Raw genomic sequence first — 12,713 nt, 5'->3', positions numbered from 1 at the left:
CATGATAGTTGTTTTTCTCTTTCTGACTTACTTCACTCTGTATGACGAATACATTTTAAAATCGTTTCAGTTAGCAGCACAACATAAATATATTCAAGAAAATGAAAGCAAATTTTCTCCCTTAGAGAAGCTTCAGGCAGCTGAGTCTGAGAAGTCCATGGCCTGCAGAGCTTAAAATTTTTATTGCCATATTCACTGCATCAGCTAAGGAGCTGTTCTTACCCCAGCTTGGGAACAGAAGCTGAGCAAGACTACTCAGACTCACAATGAGTCCTGCAACAGAAAACTTCGTATGTGAAGAAACTTGGAAAGCACTCTCTCCACCCAGTTTTTCTCCATTCCTTCAGATTCTTCTTACCTCCCTTTTTATCATGGAAATAATGACCACAATTATTTTAAGTGGCCACAGTTTTCTAACTTCTAATCTAGCCCCCCTTTTTTAATATAAAATTTATTTATCTATTTATCTATTTATTGGTTGTGTTGGGTCTTCGTTGCTGAGCATGGGCTTTCTCTAGTTGCGGCGGGCTACTCTTCGTTGTGGTGCGCGGGCTTCTTGTTGCAGTGGCTTCTCTTGTTGCAGAGCATGGGTTTCTAGGCACACAGGCTTCAGGAGTTGCAGCACGTGGGCTCAGTAGTTGTGCCTCGCAGGCTCTAGAGCACAGGCTCAGTAATTGTGGCACATGGGCTTAGTTGCTCCGCGGCATGTGGGATCTTCCCGGACCAGGGCTCGAACCTGTGTCCCCTGCATTGGCAGGTGGATTCTTAACCACTGAGCCACCAGGGAAGTCCTAATCTAGCCCCTTTTTAATGGGCATTTCTCTTAAAGTCCCTTTTCCTTTAAAATAATAAAACACAAAAAACATAACAATTTTAACCCAATATATAGTTATTTCCCTGGAAGAGACAAATCATCATCAACAGTTAGTAAAAACTGATCCTTCAGTCTAACTTCTAACATTATAGAGAATTCTTTTTCTTTCATTTACAGAATTTCAGGATAATTATGTAAATTCAGGTTAAAAGTTACTTGTATACACCTTAACTTTTTAAATCAAATTATGGTATAGGTCAATTATGATGTTTTATTCCAAAAACCTTCTTTATAATTCAGAGGGCCAATATGAAACAGCTGGCTCCAAGATGTATGTTGAAATTTGACATCTTACTGCATATGTCCTATATTCCTTCTCACATTTAACTGTACCCCTCAAACTGGCACAGCAAGGCAAGCATGGGTTTGTAGGGAGGATTCAGGATTAGTTGAATGGTTAGATAAGATGGCTTTCAAGGTGCCTTTCTACACCAAGACTATGACTCTTTAGCTTAAGGGCTGACTAGGAATGAGGGCAGGGAAAGACAAAGGACAGAAAGACTTAGGACTCATTTTTGACATTGGATTCACATTCTACCCTACAAGAATCTGACCCATTCTCTACTAAGCTCTTTGCTATCTCACTTCTGCCCTACCTGTTCCCTATGCTTTAGCCAGGCTAGCAGACTGCCTTATTTGCACATCGTATTACCAGAGGTCAGAATATTTGGGAAAAGGACACACATACGGATCAGCAATGCTACCACAACGGTTTTGCTGCTGGGAAGGTAAAGGGCCAAGGAGATCCCTGGGCTGCCTCAGCTCTGGTGATTAATGCCCTTACTCCCTGATGCTAATCACCACCACTGGCATCCAAACACCATCAGCCTTGACTCTTAGCCAGATAGTAGAGATAAGAGCTATTCATCCTTTAGTATTTACTGAGAGTGTACCAAGTACACAAACCAGAAGTAGTTCCCAATCAGTGGTTTCATTTGGAATACATGAAATGAAATAGAGACAGAACAGAGAAAGAGAAGGGAAACATCTTTTAGCAACTCCCCCAAGGATTCTATTCGATACAGTTTGATAAGTCTAACAATATACAAATTAATATGATATAATAAAGACTAATAGACAGTTGAAAGCCAAAACATATATCTGATGGATCTCCATTCCTTGAATACTAAGAACCAAAGAAGAAAGCTAATGAACAAAAAGTTGATAATGAACAATGTATACACCCATGTATATGCATCAACTGATATATTTTTCTGCTCAGACTTTTTACAAACACACCTGGCCACCTGTCATTATTTTTAAGCACAAATGACAAACTAGTCTTGTAAACAGTTACTTGTGAGCACAGTTATCAGCTGAGGAAACAATTTTCTGCAGGTGTAAAAATTACATTTCTCAATAAGAAAAATTTAGGTATAGTCTGTTTACTCATTAAGCCTTTAGAATTTAGTTTTGGCCTGCTTTCTTTGAATAGGGTACTTTTGTTTTAGGTCCACAGAAATTTAACTCTAAAGAAAGTAGTTCTCAAACTTTTTGCTTTCAGGACCCCCTAGCACTCTTAAAAATTACTGAGGAACCCATGAGCTTTTGCTTATGTGGGTTATATCTCCCAATAGTTACAGTATTAGAAATAAAAACTCAGAAAATTTTAAAATATTTATTAACTTATTTAAAATAACAATGATAAAACCATTATATTCAACCAATAAAATTAACAGAAATAACATTTTTATGAAAATAATTATATTTCTAAAATGAAAACAGTAAGAAGAGTAGCATTGTTTTATACTTTTGGCAAATCTCTTTAATGTCTGGCATAATAGAAGATAGTGGAATTCCCATACCTGCTTCTACAGTCAAACTATTGTGATACGTTGCTTTGGTTGAATCATATAAGAAAATCTAGCCTCACACAAATATATAGTTGGAAAAGGGAAAAGTATTTTAACAGCCTTGTTAGATAATTGTGGATTTTCTTCTTTGCTGCTATAAGAAAACTCAACAAGAACTTCCTTCCAAAGAGCTCACTATGGAAAGAGGGTGAAAAGAGTAACTTTATAGTGGAGACAAACACTACCTCAGACAAGTGTGATCAAGGTTAACATCAACAGTGATAAGTCATGTTGATAATATGTACCCTTGATATGATCTGATGAAAATAGCACTTGACCTCTGTGGTCTTCCTCCCAAAGCCCACAATTCCAGTCAAATCATGAGAAAAACATCAGACAAATCCTATTTGAGGGACAATCTACAAAATAAATGACCAGTATTCCTCAAAACTGTCAGGGTCATCAAAAACAAGGCAAGTCTGAGAAACTGTCACGACCGAGAGGAATCTAAGGAGGCATGATAACTAAAGGTAATGTGGTATCCTGGATGGGATCTTGGAACAGAAAAAGGATACTGGGTAAAAACTAAGAAAGTGTGAATAATATATGGACTTTAGTTAATCATATCAATATTGGTTCATTAATTGTAACGAATATACCATACTAATGTAAGACATTAATAATAGGGGAAGTTGGATTTGGGAGTATATGGAAACTCTCTGGACTACCTTCCCAATCTTTCTGTAAGCTTAAAACTTCTAAAATATTGTCTATTTAAAATTTTTTAAAAACTTGACAAGAAGTAATTTTTTAAATGATAGTTGCAATAGAGTCTGAAACAATATTAGTGTATTTTTTTTTACTTCTGTTATATTAAAATCCATTAGTCTTTCTTGCATTTTAAATGGACCTTCGTCATGCATGGTTTTGTAAGAGTATGCATTGGTTATTGGAAAATATTCATTCAAAGAGTAATGAATATCTTCTAAATGTTGACACATTTAATTTTACAATACCAAAACTTAGCATTTGTTAATATCACCATCAATCTCATCGGAAAAAAATACTTAAGAATTGGGAAGAGGTGTCAAGTTCATGGTGGCAGCAACAAGTTTTCCAAAATTCTATTTTTTACTTGTTTGCTCAAATTTTATCATTGGCAACAAATACTTGTAGTTGTTTTCTTGAAGTGACAGTTTTATCGATACTTTGTTCATTTTCAAGAAAATGTCTGTCAAACACTGTGAGAAAATGTCTGCCAAACCTGAATAACTGTAGTCTATCTGTCACTTATTCTTCCAAGTGAAAATGGTGTTCCAAGAAAAAAGTGACTAGTTTAGCTAGCAACTCAAACAATTGCACAAGTGCTTTTCCTAAAGACAACCATTGTATTTGGTACATAGCAGAAGAGCTTTATGTGTACTTCCTTCATGACAGCGAGTATTAAAAAGACATGTTCTCAGGGCTTCCCTGGTGGCGAAGTGATTAAGAATCCGACTGCCAATGCAGGGGACAAGGGTTCAAGCCCTGGTCTGGGAAGATCCCACATGCTGCAGAGCAATGAAGCCCGTGAGCCACAACTACTGAGCCTATGCTCTAGAGCCCGCTAGTCACAACTACTGAAGCCCACGTGCCTAGAGCCTGTGCTCCGCAACAAGAGAGCCCACCGCAATGAGAAGCCCGCACACCACAACGAAGCATAGCTCCCTGCTCACCGCAACTAGAGAAAGCCCACGCGCAGCAACGAAGACCCTACGCAGCCAAAAAATAAATAAATATTTTTAATAAAAAATAAAAAGACATGTTCTCAAGGGTTGAGATTTAACAATATGAATCATTTTTAATTACTGCTTCTTCAAGGACATTTTAAAGTGGAACTGTAAGTATTCTTCACGGGCAATGAAGAATATAACATGGTTTGGTGCCATTGCCTTGATTCATGCTAAAGCACCAGCAGTTTTATCCACCATTGCTTTTGCACCATTACTGCAAATGTTACCACAGTGGAAAAGGCAAACAGTATCCTAGTATTATTACAGAGAGTTTTTACCTCCAGGACCTCTGAAAGGGTTTCAGGACCCCTAGATGCCTAAGAACCGCACTTCAAAAACCACTGACTTAAGTGATGACATTTCTGACTTCTCCATTACCCTCTGATTGAGCCAAGTAACTATGTCAAGGAAAGGAAAGGAATTCCTAAAGCTCATGTCATGTCTGGAGAAATGAATCTGCCTCACTTTCCTTTACCACACCTCTGATATGGAGGTAATGACAGGGAACAAAGACCACCCAAACATATTCTCTTTTACCCTCCCATAGTTCCCTAAAGCAGGGCTTCCCAACCTTTTTAATGTCATGGCCAGGAGAAAAAAAATGATAATATTTTCACTAAGGAGTAAAGGAATGAGGCTGCCTAAGGCTTGAGGTCCCTGTCCTGGAGGCACAGGCCCTATAATGCCTTCAGGAGGATGGAGGGGTCAGTAGCTGGGTCCACTCCCAGTGGGCATGCCAAGGCATATGAGTTGGACAGTTCTGCACTAAGGTTCTAGCAGAGAGGCGGGTCTCCCAGACTGGAGAATATCTTGTTCCCCAGCCAGCTTCACACTTTATAGAGGGCTCAAAGCTTAGCTCAGATGTGGGAATTCACAAAGTATCTGATTGTACTTCATGGTAGAACCAGAATTATATTAAAGGTTTGATGTAGAACTTTTACATAACATTTTCAGATATACTGTAGTGATTAAGAGCACAGAATCTGACTCCTAGACTACCAAGGAGTTCAAGTCCTGGCTCTGCCACTTACTAGCTATGTGATCTTGGGAAAGTAACTTAACATCTTGGTGCCTCAATTTCTCCACCTATAAATGGGGACAATAATAGTACCTACCTATTGTAAGTATAAAATGAATTAAGACATATAAAGTACTTAGAACGATGCCTGATACATGGTAATATTTGCTATTATTACTATGCAGGTGTTATAGGGTCTCCTAATTGAGACTGCTTCTCTGAGCATGACAGTGTTGAATTGCTGATTTGCAGAGAATAAGAATCCCACAGATAACAAATGATTAGATGTTAACCTGCAGGATTCCAGATCTGAGGAACTGTGCTTGGTGCTGGGAGGGGTACAGGTGTGAGAAGAGGGTAATAGCCCAGGCCTTTTTAGTTTTACTTATGGCATACGTCAAGGGTTTAGAGTTTAAACCTCCTTTAACCTATTAAGATACTAATAGATAAGTTTCTACCTAATATATATGTCTATAAATATATTATTTTTTCTTGGAAAGGGCCATGGTTCAAAAATAATGGTTATAGGCTATCAACCCATCCACTCCTTGCTGAAGGTGTTTTTCATGATAGTGTCAGGATGGGTGGTTGGGTGAGTCTCAGACTTCAGGAGCCTCCCAGAAATCTAGAAGGGCAATCCAATGCTGGGACTGTCCCAGACACACTAGATGCCTGCTTCTTTACCTTGAGCTGGATGTGCTTTCTTCTTTACTGAATGGTTTGTGGCAACTATTTAGCCTGGCTCATAATATCATTATAACTAATTAAGAGTTTTAGGCTACAACTGAAAGTACAATGATTTTAAGAGCCCTCTTCATGCAAAGTGTTCTATAGCTGAATTTCCATAGTTATAAGGTTGCAAAGAAATGCAAAATCATCATAACAAGAAAATAGTTACAAATAAACTGACCACTTAAAAATGTAGCCCTTCCAGAAATAACAAAGATCAGAGTGGAAATAATGAAATAGAGACTACAAAGACAATAGAAAAGGTCAATAAAACTAGGAGTTGGTTCTTTGAAAACATAAAATTGACAGACCTTTAGCTAGATTCACCAAGAGAAAAAGAGAGAGGACTCAAATAAATAAAGTCAGAAATTAAAGAGGAGATGTTACAATTGATACCACAGAAATACAAAGGATAAAAGAGACTATTATGTGTTCATAGTAGCACTATTCACAATAGCCAAAACATAGAAACAACCTAAATGTCCATTGACAGATGAATGGATAAAGATGATGTGGTACATATATACAATGGAATATTACTCAGCCATAAAAAGGAATGAAATAATACCACTTACAGCAACATGGATGCAACTAGAGATTATCATACTAAGTGAAGTCAGAAAGAGAAACACAAACACCATATGATATCACTTATATGTGGAATCTAAAATATGGCACAAATGAACGTATCTACAAAATAGAAACAGACTCACAGACATAAAGAACAGACTTGTGGTTGCCAAGGGTGAGGCGGTGGGGGCTGGAAGGACTGGGAGTGCGGGAATAGCAGGTGTAAACTATTATACATAAGATGGATAAACAACAAGGTCCTACTGTATAGCACAGGGAACTATATTCAATATCCTGTGATAAACCACAGTGGAAAAGAATATTTAAAAAAAAGAATGTATGTGTATAACTGAGTGACTATGCTGTACAGCAGAGATTGGCACAATATCATTAATCAACTATATTTCAATTAAAAAATTAAATTTAAAAAAAGAGACTCATGAGCAACTATATACCCACAAATTTGACAACTTGGAAGAACTGGATAAATTCCTAGAAGCATTCAACATACCAAGACTGAATCGTGAAAAAATAGAAAATTTAGCAGTGAAATTGAATAAATAATCAAAAACCTCCCAACAAACAAAAGTCTAGGACCAGACAGCTTCACTGGTGAATTCTACCAAACATTCAAAGAAGAATTAATACCAATATTTCCCAAACTCTTCTAAAAAACAGAAGCAGTAACACTTCCAAATACATTTTATGAGTCCAGCATTACCCTGATACCAAAACCAGACAAGGATACCACAAGAAAAGAAAATTACAGGCCAATATCCCTGCTGAACATAGATGCAAAAATCCCCAACAAAATATTAGTAAACCAAGTTCAACAATACATTAAAAGGATCACATGTAATATTAAAATGGGATTTATTCCAGTGATACAAGGATGGTTCAACATATGCAAATAAATCTGACACACCACATTAACAAAATGGAGGATAAAAATCATTTAATCATCTCAATAGATGCAGAAAAAGCATTTGACAAAATTCAACATCATTTATGATAAAAACTTTAAACAAAGTAGATACAGAGGTAATGTACTTCAACATAATAAAGGCCATATGTAACAAGCCCACAGCTAACATCAGATTCTACAGTAAAAAGCTAAAAGCTTTTCCTCTCAGATCAAGAACAACACAAAGATGCCCACTCTCAGCACTTTCATTCAACATAGTATTGGAAGCCCTAGCCAGAGCAATTAGGCAAGAAGAAGAAATAAAATGCATCCAAATTGAAGGGAAGAAGTAAGACTGTCACTGTTTGCAGATGACATGATATTATATGTAGAATACTCTAAAGACTACACCAAAAAAACTATTAGAACTAATAAAAAGAATTCAATTTGTAGTGAGGTGGATGGACCTGGAGTCTGTCAAACAGAGTGAAGTAAGTCAGAAGGAGAAAAACAAATACCGTATGCTAACACATATATATGGAATCTAAGAAAAAATAGTGTCATGAAGAGCCTAGGGGTAGGACGGGAATAAAACAGAGACCTACTAGAGCATGGCCTTGAGGATATGGGGAGGGGGAAGGATAAGCTGTGACGAAGTGAGAGAGTGGCATGGACATATATACACTACCAAGCGTAGGGTGGATAGCTAGTGGGAAGCAGCCGCATGGCACAGGGAGAGCAGCTAGGTGGTTTGCAACCACCTAGAGGGGTGGGATAGGGAAGGTGGGAGGGAGGAAGATGCAAGAGGGAAGAGATATGGGAACATATGTATATGTATAACTGATTCACTTTGTTGTAAAGCAGAAAATAACACACCATTGTAAAGCAATTATACTCCAATAAAGATGTTAAAAAAAAAGAATTCAGTAAAGTCACAGAATACAAAATCATATACAGAATTTGTTGTGTTTCTATACACTAACAACCAACTATCAGAAAGAAAAATTAAGAAAACAATCCCATTTACAATTGCATCAAAAAGAATAAAATGCCTGAGAATAAATTTAACTAAGGAAGTGAAACACCTATATACTGAAAACTATAAGAGATAAAGAAATTAAAGATACAAATAAATGAAAGGATAGTCCATGCTCATGGATTAGAAGAATTAATATTGTTAAAATGTCCACACTACACAAAGCAATTATAAATTCAATGCAATCCCTATCAAAATCCCAGTGTTATTTTTCACAAAAATAGAACAAACAATCCTAAAATTTATATGGAACCACAGAAGACCCTGAATAGCCACAGGAATACTGAGAAAGAACAGGCCTGGAGGCATCATGCTCCCTGATTTCAAACTATATTAGAAAGCTATAGTAACAAAAACAGCATGGTATTGGCATAAAAACAGATGCACAGATCAATAGAACAGAACAGAGAACCCAGAAATGAATCCATATATATGGTCAATTAACTTATGACAAAGGAGCCAAGAATATACAATGGGGAAAGGACAGTCTCTTCAATAAATGGTGGTGTGAAAACTGGACAGCCATATGCAAAAGAATGAAACTCGATCACTATCTTACACCACACACAAAAATTAACTCAAACTGGATTAAAAAATTGAACATAAGACCTGAAACCATAAAACTCTTAGAAGAAAACACAGGCAGTAAGCTCCTTGACCTAGGCCTTGGTGATGACTCTTTGAATCTGACACCAAAAACAAAAGCAACAAAAGCAAAAATAAAGCGGGAATACATCAGACTAAAAAGCTTCTGCCCAGCAAAGGAAACCATCAACAAAATGAAAAGGCAACCTACTGAATGGAAGAAAATATCTGCAAATCATATATCTGATAAGGGGTTAATATCCAAAACATATGAAGAACTCATCCAACTTAATAGCAAAAAAAAAAAAAATCCAATTAGAAATGGGCAGATGGGACTTCCCTGGTGGCGCAGTGGTTAAGAATCTGCCTGCCAATGCAGGGGACAAGGGTTCGAGCCCTGGTGCGGGAAGATCCCACATGCCGCAGAGCAACTAAGTCTGTGTGCCACAACTACTAAGCCTGTGCTCTAGAGCCTGTGAGCCACAACTACTGAAGCCCACACGCCTAGAGCCCGTGCTCCACAGAAAAGAGAAGCCACCGCAATGAGAAGCCCGTGCACTGCAACAAAGAGTAGCACCCTCGCCGCAACTAGAGAAAGCCCATGTGCAGCAACGAAGATTAATTAATTAAAAATAAAAATGGGTGGATGATCTGAATAGATATTGTTCCAAAGAAAACACAGATGGCCCACAGATACATGAAGAGATGTTTAACATCATTAATCCTCAGGGAAATGCAATCCAAATCCACAGTGAGATATCACCTTACACCATTTAGAATGGCTATTATCAAAAAGACAAGAAATAACAAGCGTTGGTAAGGATGTGGAGAAAAGGGAACCCTTATGCACTGTTGGTCAGAATGTAAATTGGTACAGAAACTATGGAGAATAGTATGGAGGTTCCTCAAAAAATTAAAAATAGATATGATCTAGCAATTCCACTTCTGAGTATTTATCTAAAGAAAACAAAAACACTAACTTGCAGAGATATATGCACCACATGTTCACTGCAGCATTATTTACAATAGCCAAGACATGGAAACAACTTTCATCCATCAATGGATAAAAGCAAGTGTGGTATATCTATATACTGTAATATTATTCAGCCATAAAAAAAAATGAAATTTTGCCACTTGCAACAACATGAATGGACCTTGAGGGCGTTATGCTAAATGAAATAAGTCAGAGAGAGAAAGACAAATACTGTAGGGTCTCACTTATATGTGGAATCTCAAAAAAAGAAAACAAAAAACCAAGCTCATACATAGAGAGAGCAAATTAGTAGTTGCCAGAGGTGGGGGTTGGGGGGTGGGAGAAATGGGTGAAAGGGGTCAAAAGGTACAAACTGTTAGTTATAAAATAAAGAAGTCATGGGGGTATAATGTATAGCATGGTAGCTATAATTAATAATATTGTATTGCATATTTGAAAATTGCTTAGAAGATAGATCTTAAAAGTTCTCATCACAAGAAAAAAATTTTTTGCAATTATATAAGGTGACTGATGTTAACTATTTAACTGATTTATTGTGGTGATCATTTTGCAATGTATACAAATACTGAATCATTATGTTGTACACCTGAAACTAATATAATGTTATAGGTCAATTATACCTCAATTTTTAAAATGTAACCCTTCCTCAAACTTCCATCACTGCTTAATACTAGTATTTAATCCAACCTATCATATCAATGTCCAATGTCAGTCATCCAGACTGACGTAGTAAACATCCTACAATTACAATATGGATATAAAGCAAACCTATCCATGCAAAGGCACTGAGAAATGGAGATCTGGCTAACTTGAAGAAGAAAAAACTAAACAAGGATAGTGACAACATAAAAACTTTAAAAGAAAAACAAAACTTTAAAAGAAAGTTAACTGAAATATTCATGAATTAAAACAGGACTTTGAAAAAAACAATGATATCCTTAAATGTTTTTATAAACATGATTTTCCATGTACTTGAACAACCAATCATGAAGTGTAGGATATACTATTTTATCATCCTAAAATTCTGTCAAGGAAGTTATGCCAAAAATAAATAGTAATTTGTTCACTGTTTATTTTAGGAATTTAGTTCTTAGTTGTTATTATAGTCCATATTTTTGTCAAATAAGATAAAAATATCTATTTTTATAAGTGTTATCTTAATTTTTCAAGATAAAGTCCCAATCAATCTTCTTCCTCACCACCCCGATACAGTAGACTATGAAGATGTTGGTCTCTGATTAGTGGCTTTTTCCTGGTACTAAGTCTGAAATAATGAGCACATAAAAAATAGAGATAAATACTCAGTAGCTGCTCCAAGAGATAACCTTTGCCTTACTACCTCAAGACACATCAGGTCTGTCCTTCCCCTTTCCTCACTAGGTCCCCTTCTATGGAAGTGGGGGGAGCTTCTCAGATATATAAGATTTTTCTCAAGTGGCAAAGTAAGTAAAACTTAAATGGAAGCCTTAATAAAATTATGTCTAAAGATATTAGGTTATTAGGACCTTGATGAGATTGATGCAATAGAAGTGTAAAGTGTCCGTATCACACAGAATAACCTTCACAACCAGAGACTGACATTATCATCTTGTCAGAGGATTCTAATTCATCCTAATCCTTATTGGTCTTGAAGTGCTTTATTTCTGTGATAACATTTGTAGATTGGATTCTCTCTCTGGTTTGAAAATTATAAATTTAGAAGTCATGAAGTCACAATTTTTTTAAAAAGTAGTCATAAAATGGCTAGAAGGTATAAAAAATATTTTCTCTTCCCCCTGAAAAACAATTCTTTTTTAGCTACCTAAAATTCAAGATAAATCAGAGAGACTAGTTGGAATGATAATTTATACATAATTGAGGTATTATGCTTAAAGATATATGTAACTGACTTTTTCTCAAGATTTACAGTCAATTGAATACCCATTGAGTACTGAGAATTCCCAGAGCTTTTAAAAGACAGAATTCATATCTATAATTAATCTGTAATCAACATCTTTCTCATTTATATGAATATATATGTACATATTTTTTTCTCTGTTGGATATATTGTTATATAATATAGATGTCACAGTTATAAAAATTCACTTTCTTTGACGTTGGCCCAAATAGGTCAGATATTATGACAATAACAGATGAGCCGTAAGAACAAGGAATGGAAATTCTTTTATGTCATACCTCCTTGGATCATGGTATTATTACTTCACCTTCCTTCCCCCTGGTACTAACCTCACCTCATTTTTTAAAAAAATTTTCTTATGTTTGACTTTTACAAAATATCCCTAAAGCTGATTTTAGTTTTGCTTCCAGCAATAGCTGACAGTTCTCTCTGTTTCTAATTTTGTTTTAGAGCCCTTCTAAGAGTAAATTTCGTGCCAGTATCTATAAAAAGCACATGGCTATATACACATGAGTATTTCTCTTAATGAGACTTTTAAATC

The 12,713-nt window shown here is 36.2% G+C and overlaps 1 protein-coding gene across 3 annotated transcripts in view; it reads right to left on the bottom strand.

The window, feature by feature from the left end:
• AFG1L (AFG1 like ATPase) overlaps positions 1 to 12,713 on the bottom strand; it is a 201,286-nt gene that overhangs the window by 29,929 nt on the left and 158,644 nt on the right. The gene's annotated exons all lie outside the window — the stretch shown is intronic.

The sequence above is a fragment of the Kogia breviceps genome, chromosome 13 (genome assembly GCF_026419965.1).
Source record: "Kogia breviceps isolate mKogBre1 chromosome 13, mKogBre1 haplotype 1, whole genome shotgun sequence".
Taxonomy (NCBI): domain Eukaryota; kingdom Metazoa; phylum Chordata; class Mammalia; order Artiodactyla; family Physeteridae; genus Kogia; species Kogia breviceps.
The sequence above is the reverse complement of the archived record's forward strand: the minus strand, read 5'-3'. Positions and strand labels throughout refer to the sequence as shown.